General features: G+C 53.5%; 1 protein-coding gene across 1 annotated transcript in view; it reads left to right on the top strand.

Annotated features, from left to right (window-relative positions):
• Positions 1–4,375: 4,375 nt before the first annotated feature.
• The window catches only part of LITAF (lipopolysaccharide induced TNF factor), a 22,235-nt gene continuing 14,733 nt past the window's right edge, over positions 4,376–11,877 (top strand). The window contains exon 1 of the mRNA XM_021708752.1: positions 4,376–4,381. The gene's annotated coding sequence lies outside the window, so the exon portion shown is untranslated. The remainder of the gene's footprint in view (positions 4,382–11,877) is intronic.

Here is an 11,877-nt window from a genome sequence, read left to right as displayed (position 1 = left end):
GGAGCTGCATGGGAGTAAGGTGGGGCCAATGCCGTGTTATGGTCCTATTGGACACATAACAAAGCTGGGTACTGATTGGAGGCTTGCAGGTTTGAAATTGACGCGCAGGGGAAGTTTGAAATTGACGCCAGCGGGAAGGTTTGAAATTGATGGGCGGGAAGGTTTGAAATTGGCTTGCACTAGGAATTGTGTTCACAGAAGCCGGACTGAGGGCCTTTGTTGTCCAATGTGTCGGTGCCATTTTGGGAGCCGCCCCTCTGGTGGCTTCCTGCACCCTTCAATGCCTGACTAATTTTTTTATTTATTGTAGAGATGAGGTCTTACCAAGTTGCCCAGGCTGCTTTTGAACCCTTGGGCTCACGCATTCCTCTCACCTCGGCCTCCCAGAGTGCTAGGATTACAGGCTTGAGCCACTGTGCCTGGCCTAAAAGTGGTCATATCTAAAGAGCTCACATTCGGCTGGGCTCGGTGGCTCAGCCTGTAATCCCAGCACTTGGGGAGGCAAGGTGTGCGGATTGCTTGAGCCCACGGGTTTGAGACCAACTCAAGCAACTTGGTGAGACCTCATCTCTACAATTAAAAAAAAGCCAGGCATGGTAGCATGCATCTGTAGTTCCGGCTACTTGGAAGGCGGAGGCTGAAGGATCGCTGGAGCTCAGCAGGTCAACACTAGGGTGGCCGTGTGTGTGCCACTGCACTCCAGCCTGAGTGGCAGAGTAAAACTCTGACTCGAAAAAAAAAAAAAAAAAAAAAGAGCTCACATTCTAGGTGATCACCCTGTCGTGCCTGGGACAGGCATGTCGTTCGGGTGCAGGAAGCCTCCACACTGCCAGGATATGCACTGCCTCCCTGGGGCCGGTGGAATCTAGAGAAATACACTGCACAGCCCTTCTCTTGGAGGGAGTGTCATGACCGTTTAGGGAGCTAGAACATGACTTGCAGACAGGAAGCAGTTCGGACACACGAGGAGGGCATATGTCCTGGAGAGCCCGGTCCTGTGGGCCAGGCCAGGGGAAGTGAAACAGGCCTTAAAGGAAGGGACAGGTGATGCTGCCACCAGCCACCAGCCTGTTCTTGCCTCATCCTTCAGTCCTCCTAAAGGCAAAACTTGTTTTCCAGAATTTTCAAAGACATGACAGAAGACTACCCACAGGCATCTGGAATATGGCCAGAACTGCGGAAGTAAGCGAATAGAAGACTCCCAAGTAACACATATCAAAGTGGATGCCTGGGCCTGTCTACCTTACAGGAGACTCTTTCTTGACATGGAGCTCTGACACAGTTGGTGCTGCAGGTGTCCACGTCCTCAGAGGCTTTGAAGCAGTGCACTGGAGCAGGGGGACAGGGACCTCGCACCTGGGACAGTGCAGGCCCCAAGATGCAGACACAGGTGTTTTCCTCTTTTTTTGCAGACTTTAAGGAAGCAGAGAGGAATATGGGAGTGATTTTAGGAAAAGGTTAAGATATTTGGGGGGATTTTTAAGGACTCTGTGGGTCAGAGTGGGGCAGCACCAGGAGTTAGGGAGACTGAGATTTTTTGTTGTTTCGATGTGGTTTTTTGTGATCTCAGGAGAAGACACTTTTGGCCAGGGCCAGTAGGTCTTTGATGTATGTTTACGCTGCCGGCGAGCTGTTGGGTGGTGTCTGCTGTGGGTGGTTTCTCCTGGTATTCTAGGTTTTGAGGCTTATTTTTAGAATCTGAATTCAACTTCTTGGCAGGAGTTGAATCCTTTCAGGGGTTTTCAGTTCGCTCGTGGGCTGCTGGTTATTGGAACAGAACCCTTGTGTGGGCTTCCCCCCAAAAACCCAGGCTGGTGCCGCCTTGGGGTGGTGTGAAGGCTCCTGGCCCACGAACCCAGCCTCCCAGCCACCCACTGCTCACCTGCCCTGTGGGACCCAGGTGGGCCCAGACCCTCCCCTCGCTCTTAAAAGTTGAACTCAGCTGAGCATAGTGGCTTACATATAGTCCCAGCACTTTGGGAGGCCGAGGTAAGAGGATTGCCTGAGCCCATGGGTTTGAGACCGGCCTCGGCAACTTGGTGAGACCTTGTCTCTACAGTGCATATATATATAAAATTAGCCGGGCATGGTAGTGTGCGCCTGTAGTTCTGGCTGTTTGGAGGGCTGAGGCAGAAGGATCACCGGAGCCCAGCAGGTCGAGGCTGTGGTGGCTGTGAGCAAGCCACTGCACTCCAGCCTGGGTGATAGAGTGAGACTCCGACTCAAAAAAAAAAAAGCCGAACTTAGTTTCCCTTTGTCTCCGCCCCCTGTTGGTAACTTTGCCTTCCCATGTGGGTAAGGCCAGAGAGAGGGCCAGCACTGGCTTCAGAAACTTCTGGATGAAAAATGGATCATATTGCCACATGCAAAAAAAGATCATGTTGGTAGATAGCATGTTTTTAGTACACATTTGAGGGATGTCAGAGCAGGAGTGGTAGAGTGAACATCTCTCACCAAACAGAAGTAACTAGAAGCTTCAGTCACTCTGCAAACAGGGAGGGCACCCAGGGCCAGGTGACATTGCCATCACCCAGAGGTGGGAAGGACACCGGAGGGAGACCTGGGACGGGTAGAGACAGGTTTGCAGAGGAGACTTTTTAAATTGTGAAAATATTCCACTTATTTTGTGAATATGTAATGACTGAGGCTTCATATGCCGGAGTTCAATAAGCATAGAAAAGCAGGAGGCAGAGGCGAGAGGATTGCCTGAGCCTACAGGTTCGAGACCAGCCTGGGCAACTTGGCAAGACTGAGTCTCCAGAGTATATCAAAAAATTAGGCTGGACTCAGTGGCCCAGCCTGTAATCCCAGCACTGTGGGAGGCAGAGGCGAGTAGATTGCCTGAGCCTACGGGTTCGAGACCTGCCCAGGCAACTTAGCAAGACCTTGTCTCTACAGTAAATCAAAAATTAGCCATACGTGGTAGTGCCTGCCTGTAGTTCCAGCTACTTGGAAGGCTGAGGCAGAAGGATCACCAGAGCCCAGCAGGTCGACGCCGTGAGTGTGCCATTGCACCCCAGCCTGGGCAACTAAAAAAAAAAAAATTAGGCAGGCATGGTGGCACACGCCTGTGGTTCCGGCTACTTGGAAGGCTGAGGCGGAAGGGTACCCTGAGCCCAGCAGGTTGAAGCTGCGGTGGCCCTGAGTGTGCCACTGCCATCTAACCTGGGTGACAGAGTGGGACTCCAACTCAAAAAAAAAAAAAAAAAGAAAAGAAAAGATCCCACTGCATTGCCCAATCCACCCACATCCCATCCCTGGAGGCACCACTGCTGTGTTTCTTGTGTGTCCTTTTGGAGACAATTGATGCTATTACATTAAAAAACAAGGGTCTACTTGAAAAACAAGAGTTGGGCGTAGTGGCTCACGCATGTATCCAGAACTTTGGGAGGCCAAGGCAAGAGGATTGCCTGAGCCCAGGAGTTCAAGCCACAGCAATGTAGCAAGACCCCATCTCTACAAAAAATCCAACACTTAGCCAGGTGTAGTGGTGCGTGCCAGTAGTTCCAGCCGTTCAGGAGGCTGAAGTGGAAGGATCACCTGAACCCAGGAGGTCGTGGCTGAGGTGAACCATGATCGTGTCACTGCACTCCAGTCTAGGTGACAGAGCCAGACCCCAACTCAGATAGCAACAATAAATGGTGGCATCTATAAACGCTCGCTGTTCTGGCTTTTTTCATGAGACGATGGCGTTTCCGCACAGGAGAACTCCTTGTTCTGTTCTGGTGTCTGCGCACCATTCCCTTGTGGGGAGGAGCCACCACTGACCCGCCCAAGCTCTGCTGATGAACCAGGCTTCGTCTGTCGCCTTTGGCGTGGCAGTGAATGCCACACGTGCTCATTGTTGTTGCCTTTTCACGATGTGTGGGGTTATCCCCAACACACATCCCTAGAGGAAGAATTGTTGGACCACGGAGCTCGAGCTGCTGTGTTTCTGTGGATTATTCCGCTGCGCCAGCCTCAGTTTACTCACCCGGCCAGCTCTGTGCCACCATACGTGCTGCTCTTTACTGGTGGGTGGGTAAAGAATGGCAGTGTGGCATCAGTTGTGGGTTTTTTATAATATTTTTATTTTAGGATAGGTTTTCCCTTTTTTTTTTTTTTTTTTTTTGAGTCAGGGTCTCACTGTGTTGCCCAGGCTGGAGTGCAGTGATGGGATCCTAGCTTACTGCAACCTCCTGGGCTCAAGGGATCCTCCTGCCTCGGCCTCCTGAGTAGCTGGGGCCACAGGTGTACAGGATCACACCTGGTTGATTTTTGTACTTTTTTGTAGAGACAGGATCTTGCTATGTTGCCCAGGCTTACTTTTAGTATGGTTTTAGGTGTACAGAAAAGTTGCACAGTTAGTGCAGGGTCCCCATATGCCCTCTCCCAGCACTTGGTCTCATGAGGGCACATTTCCCACAATGGAGAAACTGACGATGGTGCATTGCAAAACGCCAGGCGGTATTGGCTGTCATCAGTTACACCTGATGTCCTCTTTCTGTGCCCGGTTCCTGCACTGTATTCGGTTCTTACATCTCTATTTGTTCTTTTCTAGTCTATGACAGTTTCTCACTTTCCTAGCTTCCTTGACTTTGTAGAGTGCTGGCTGAGTCCTCATGGCCGATTTGCTCCTGCCTGGCCTAGGACTGAGGGCTTGGGGGAGGAAGCCCACCCAGGCGAAGTGCCCTCCTCACCCCGTAGGATCAGTCGGTGCACAGTGTCCACGTGACCTCCTACTGCCAGGTTCAGCCCGATCACCTGTCTCTGTGTGGTCTAGCTGCATCTCCCTGCTGTTGAGAGAGACTCTCGCATACAGGACCCAGGTGTGGTCTGGGGAAGGGCTGTGGCCAGCTGGATGGGTTTGAGCTTGAGGGATGGCGGACTCCGTGTGCACCCCGAGTCCCTGGGGAGGAGGGCCAGCACAAGAGGCGTCTTGGTGGGAAGGTGGATTTGGCTGGAGGAGGGCAGGCCAGAGGGCCAGGCTGAGGCTGGAGGGGCGTTTGGTTCTTACCTTTTGATGAGGAACGATATGAGCCATTTTGGAGGTCCCAGGAGAGGAGCCCACCCAGCGGGCAGGACCAGGAGACGTTGTCGGGGCAGAGTCTTCAGGGGGGGCTGCAGGGCCCTGCCACACGTCGGGGTGGACACACTCATGGGGTTACAGTGAGGTCTGAGCAGAAGAGGGCAGCTTCTGAGCCCGGGGAGGACGCACAGGTGCCTGGGGGTGGAGCGGGAGGTTGAAGGGTCCAATCTCTGCAGGGCTGGTGGAGGGTCTGGCGGCTCAAGCTGTGAAGCTGCTGCACATTTCCACCAACCCAGCACTTAACCCTGGCGTGTCGTCTTCTTGTTCTGGAGGCCAGCATTCCTGTGTGGGCCTCCCTGGGTTAAAAAGTGTCAGTGGTGTGGGGCTTCTTCTGGAAGCCCTTGGGGAGAACCCATGTCCTTCCTTTCCAGTTTCTAGAGTCTGCCTGCACTCCTTGGCTTGCAGCCCCAGCCTCCACCTTAAAGCAACCTGGCTGTTTCCTCCTCTCTGGGCCTCCTGCCTCCCCCTGTAGGAACCTCTGTAAGCTACACTGGGCCCACCTGGCTAACCACCTATCTCGAGAGCCTTTTCTTTTCTCTTTCGAGTTTTAGTCTCAATCTGGAGTGCTGTCACATGATCATGGCTACCACAGCCTCGATCTGCTGGGCTGAGGCTATCTTTGTGTCTCAGCCTCCTGAGTAGCTGGGACTACAAGTGTGTGCCACCATGCCGGCTAATTTTTTGGTTTATTGTAGAGGTGAAGTCTCACCGTGTTGCCCAAGCTGGTCTCAAACTCCTGGACTCAGGCAACTCTCTTGCCTCGGCCTCCCTGAGTGCTGGGATTACAGGTGTGAGCCACTGTGCCCAGCTTCAAAATCCTTGACTTAATCACAGATGCAAAGTCCCTTTCACCATCAAGGTCACACATTCGTAGGTTCCAGGGATTGGGACGTGGACAACTTCAGGCATGTATTGTTCTGTTGACCACGCTAGGGTAGAGGTGGGAGGGCCACACTGTAGGAGATTTAGACAAACAGGTGAATGTCTCCTTGTGAAGCTGTGGGGATAGTGGCTGCAGAACAGGAGCCTGTGGTGTGATGAGGTCTTTACCTGGGTCCTCCTGCATCTGGCAGTGAAGCCCACGGGTGACCGTGAGCATCACCTCTCCCTGGGTTTTGCTGTGCTTCTCTGTGATGACGATGGTGACCCCCACACTCAGTGCTCTGGGTGCCTTCACCCTCTTTGCTCTCGCTGTTGGCAGTCCGTTTTCCAGAGGAGGAAACCTGAGGCCCTGAGAAGTCTGGCAACTCATCCCGGTTCACACAACCTGGAGTGGCACTGCTGGAATTTGCCCTGGGGAGGCTTGGTCCCAGCTTCTGCCCTTGCAGATTTGACCTGCCTTAAACTCCAGCGTCCCATGTTCTTTGACCTTTTCATCCCTTCTCTGTGCCCTGTCTGCTCACATTCCTCCAGGTCTTCTCCCTACTCTGAAGCACCACTGGGTATTCAGCAGGGCAGCCAGAGGTCACGCCATTCCTGCTGTCCCTGAGCTATAGATGACGCTTCCTGACTTGTTCTTTTTCTTTTTTTTTTTTTTTTTGAGTTGGAGTCTCCCTCGGTTGCCCAGACTGGAGTGCAGTGGCCGCTCCCAGCCACCACAGCCTCGACCTGCTGGGCTCCGGCGATCCTTCCGCCTCAGCCTTCCGAGTAGCTGGAATTACAGGCATGCGCCACCACGCCCAGCTGATTTTTTGATTTATTGTAGAGATGAGGTCTCACTGCCCAGGCGGGTCTCGAACCCGCGGGCTCAGGCAATCCACTCACCTCAGCTTCCCAAAGGCGCGGGATTACAGGCTGAGCCACCGAGCCCGGCTGACTTGTTCTTTTTCATTCAAACTTTTATTTTTACAGACAGGGCCTTGCTCTATTGGTTCATTGCAACCTCCACTGCCCGGCCTCAACCAGTCCTGCTGCCTCAGTCTCCCAAAGAGCTGTGGTTACAGGTGTGAGCCACCGTGCCCGGCCAGCTCCCTGACCCTTGTAACCAAAGGGGCACACACGCAGGTGTTTCTGAGATGCCCATGTGTTGAATTATCCTGGGTACCAGGCAGACGTGTCTAGCTTGTGTTGCCTCTGAGCTCAGTGCTCCAGTTTCCCCACCAGGCCATCCCTGAGGGAATTCTGCTCCCCAGCCCATTGTGTCCTGGGCAGTTATTCAAGAGGAGCTTCAACCACGCATGCTGTCTCCGTCCTCCTCCTCCTTCCCTTTGGGTCCTGCTTCCCCAAAGGGCTCTTTGGGTCCTGCCTCCCCAAAGGGCTGGGTGGGGAGGAAGAAGGCCTGAGACCCTTCTGCCCCTCAGCCGAGGGTGTCCCTTCAGTGTCTACACTAGCGTGGGGGGTGGAGTACTTGTGGGGCGTGACTCTGTGCCCCTTTCCATGGCTCAGCAGGGCTGTGCTGTTGGCGTCTTTGGATCGTGTCTGGGGAATGGGTCACACTGCATCCCCGTTGACAAGTGGCTTTGGAGCCACCGCAGGGACCAGGTTGTGAGCACGGAGTGGCAGGTGCTTCTGAGTTTGGTGGGGTGATTCTAGATGGACGGCCTGGTGGGAGAGATCCGCCTCCCGACCCTCCCCTGGTGCCAGTGCTGGAGCCAGCCAGAGGCTGCCAAAACTGGCCCCTCATGCAGAGCGACGGCGGCCACGCTGACTGCGCCGTGTGCATTGGGCCAGGCTGGAGGCGCAGGGGCTGCGGCTTTCTTCTTCCTTCTTGCATCTCGCTGGTGGTTGTCGCCTCCATGTCGTGACCCCCGTGCCCGGACATCCCAAGGCCCGAGGTCCAGGCCCAGAGCGGGGATTTCGGCTCCAGAGCAGGTTTGGCGCCATAAGGTCTGAACTGTTCACCCTCGTGTTACCCCGAGCTGAACTGCAAGACCCTTGCCGTGCCCTTTCTGTAACATCTTCCAGCAAAAACTTTGTTTTTTCGAACTCTTGTCAGGGCTATTGGGGTGAGCTCCTCCCATTCATTTCTGCTCCCAAACCTTGTTTGTTTGTTTTAGAGACAGGGTCTCACTTGGTCACCCAGGCTGGAGCTCTGTGTGCAGTCTTGGTTCATTGCAGCCTCCACTCCTGGGCTCAAGCAGTCCTCTTCCCTTAGCCTCCCAAGTAGCTGGGACTACAGGTGTGTACCACCATGCCCAGCTACCTTTTGAAAACTTTTTTTGTAGAGACAGGGTCTCACTATGTTGCCCAGGCTGGCCTTGAACTCCTGGCCTCAAGCAATCCTCCCAAAGTGCTGGGTTGCAGGTGCGAGCCACCACACCTGGCTTCATGCTCCCAAATCCTGATGCCATTCTAATTGAGTCTTGGTGTCTTTTTTATAACAACCTAGGCATAGTTTTCTATAAACTGTTGAAGCACAAGGGTGACCCACTCACTTGTCCTGGTTTGTCTGGGTCTTTCTTGAGTATAGCACTGAAAGTTCTGTATCCAGGGAACCCCCCACCCTGTCCCAGAAGAAACATGGGCTAGTGGTGGCAAACACATACTGAGTGCTTTTCTGTCCTACGTTGTTCTGGGCACTTGTTGCAAATGGATTCATTTAATCTTCCCAAGAGCCTATGAGGGGTAGACTACCCGTGTGCCCCTTTTATGGGTGGGAAGACTGAGGCACTCACATCATGCCTTGGGGCCTGGGGGAGGCCTGGATATGCACCCAGGCAGTCTGGCTCCAGACCCTGCACCCTTGACTCTGTACTGTGTAGAGAGGCTTGAGGAATAAGGAGTTCTCCCTTGGCCAGGCCAGAGGGAGCTTCTTGGAGAAGGTGATCTGCAAGCTGGGATGTGACAGGTGAAAGGGAGTTTGCCAGACCTATCTGGAAGGAGACAGCTGAAGGGCAGGGAGGAAGGACATGCCTGGGACATGTCCGGGGACATCTGAGTGAGGCAGGGGTGGCGGGAGATGGCATGTGAGACTCTAGGGGCATCGGTGCATCCTGGGAGTCTTCTCAGGCCTCCAGAGCTAGGACCATGGGTCACACTATTTCATAGCACTTGAGGGCTGTCAGAACCACCCGGGTGACTTGGTGAGGCAAGCAGAGGCCCCGGGAGTTGCCCAGCAAGGCCAGTGACTGGCTTGGGATGGGAAGAGGAGAGATTTCAGTAATGTCTTTTTGTTGAGGTGAGATTCACATAACAGAAGATTAACTACTTTAAAGTGAACAATTTTGTCTGCCGGTCTCAGTGGCTCAGCCTGAAATCCCAGCAGTTTGGGAGGTCGAGGCGAGTGGATTGCCTGAGCCCGCAGGTTTGAGACCAGCCTGGACAACTTGGCGAGACCTTGTCTTTACAAAAAATCAAAAATTAACTGGGCATGGTAGCATACACCTGTACTTCTGGCTACTGGGAAGCCTGCGGCGGAAGGATCGCCAGAGCCCAGCAGGTCGTTGCTGGGGTGGCTGTGAGCATGCCAGTGCATTCCAGCCTGGATGATGGAGCGAGACTCTGACTCCAAAAAAAAAAAATAGTGAACAACTCAGTGGCATCTAGTACACAGTGTTGTGCAGCCATTGCCTCCATCTGGTTCCAGAACATTGTCCTCCTCCCGGAAAGGACACCGTACCCACCAGCCATCACTGACTTCCCACCGCAACACCTGCTTCCCAGGTCCTCCTGACTGACTTTCTGTCTCTGTCAGTTTCCCTGTTCTGGGCGTTTCGTAGAGATGATATGCGTCACCTTTTGTGTCTTTGTGGCTCATCCTAGCAATATCTCAGGACCCCAGTGGCCAGTAGCTGCCAGGCCGGGCCCTCTGGGCTTCCCCAAGTTAGTCCTTTCTTCTGAATTTAGTATTCGAGGTGGAACACCACATTTCCCACCCGCGGGGTCTGGTTCCTCAAACATCAAATGAACCCCTGCTCCGGGTATAAGAGGAGGAGGATGGCCCTCAGCTTGGGGTGGATGCCTGAGATAGCAATTTGTGAGGGTCTATTCCATATCATCCTGAAGCTGTTGGGGCTGAATTTGTTGCTGAAAGGGACGTCCCTCATGGAGTTTATTTCCATGTCCCATGATTTTGGGTTCGAGGCATCCAAATCCATTCTGGGCGCTGAAGATCGCTGGGTCCCATGTGGCTTCTTCTGGGATGTCCAGAGTTTTCCCTCCTTGTTAATGTGGTGATGTTCAAAAGCTGAAACTAGCTGGGCACAGTGGCTCACGCCTTTCATCCCAGCACTTTGGGAGGCAGAGGTGGGAGGATTGCCCGGGCACAGAGGTTTGAGACCAGTCTGGGCAACATGGTGAGACCTTGTCTACAATAAATCAAAAAAATTAGCCAGCTGTGGTGGCGCTCACCTGTGGTTCCAGCTACTTGGAAGGCTGAGACAGGAGGATCGCTTGAGCCTAGCAGGTGGAGGCTGCGATGACAGTGAGTGTACCACTGCACTCCAGCCTGGGTGACAGAGTCAGACCCTGACTCAAACCAAAACCGAAACAAAAAACCCTAAAACTGAGTTGCTGTCATGGGTGGGTGAGGGACCCCTGAGACCTCTGCCTTTTCTCAGGGGTTGAAGCAGGTGGCTGAATGTCTCAGCACCACACAGGCTGCTGTACATATGCGACTTTGGACACTACATCTCCAAGAAACGCTGGGCTCCCCTTCTCATTCATTATCTGCCCCCCAAAACGAAAGGGAAGAGCTTTGTGATTTTTTACCTTGGTTGATCAGTGAGATCCTGTTACCTGTTTACCAGGTAGCGAGTAGTTTTGAGCTGCAAATTGAGTCTTGACGTGTGTGTGTGTGTGTGTGTGTGTGTGTGTGTGTGTGTGTGTGTGTGTGTGTGTGTGTCAGAGGGGGTGACTTCTGGAGAGCTCTAAAGTGTTCCTTCCGCTGAGGGTTTATTTTCCTTTCCTGTGCGGTTTGACTTGGTGACTTGTGCAAAATGAGGCTGTTGATTGTGTCTGCATCTCCCAGCCCTGGGGTGTCTTGGAGAGCCTGAAGATCTCCAGAGCCCGATGGACGCAGGTTCAAACCTCGGCCCTGCCACTTGCTGTCTGTGAATTTGGACAAGTGACTTTACCTCTCTGGACTCCAGTTTTTGCCATTTGTAAATTGGAATGATAATACTAATTCATGTCTCGACAGTGTGGATTAGTGGAATGGTGATGTGTGGAAGGGGGTTAGTTATAAGAGCTCCTTTGGTGAAGTAAGAGCCCAGTAAGGATTCCCCTCGCTACAGTTGGGCATGCAGGGCTGGGTGGGGGCTGTTGAGAGCAGACGAGCAGAAGGCTTGGCTCAGGCCGGAACCTCTGGGCTCAGCCGCCCTGGGCATACATGCACCTGGCCACCGGGTGCCTCCTGGCACCCTCCACTCCGTCCTGGGTTGAGGACCTGGCATCTGCGGCACCCAAAGCTCAGGACATGGGGATGGAGCTCAAACTCCTGGGAAGACACCACGAAGTGACTCCGACAGCAAGGTAGTGGCACTGGCCCAGCACAGAGGAGGGGCGTCCCCGGGCTGGTCAGCCTCTCCCTGCCGCGGGGGCTGGTGAGATGAAGTCGATGGAGGAGCGGGAGCTGCCTGGGAGGGACTAGACAGTGGGAGGGATGCCTGGGTTCGGCCAGGAAAAGGCCAAGGTGCAGCCAGATATTGGCACTTGCAACAGCACAGAGAGAGGAAACACGCTTAGAAACATGAAAGGGAAGATGTTGGTCTCGGGGAAAACGCATTCTGTGTCGAGCACCTCATGGTGCATGCCACGCCTTCACAGAACACACCACACGTCCACTGCATACAAACTTCAACCTTACAACGGCTTGTGGCCACCCCGAAGCTCAACCCTGCCCGATGAAATCTTTCTTTTTTTTTTTTTTT

This window comes from Carlito syrichta, unplaced genomic scaffold (genome assembly GCF_000164805.1).
Source record: "Carlito syrichta isolate Samal-C Ts95f unplaced genomic scaffold, Tarsius_syrichta-2.0.1 Scaffold145852, whole genome shotgun sequence".
In the NCBI taxonomy this organism is placed as follows: domain Eukaryota; kingdom Metazoa; phylum Chordata; class Mammalia; order Primates; family Tarsiidae; genus Carlito; species Carlito syrichta.
The sequence above is the reverse complement of the archived record's forward strand: the minus strand, read 5'-3'. Positions and strand labels throughout refer to the sequence as shown.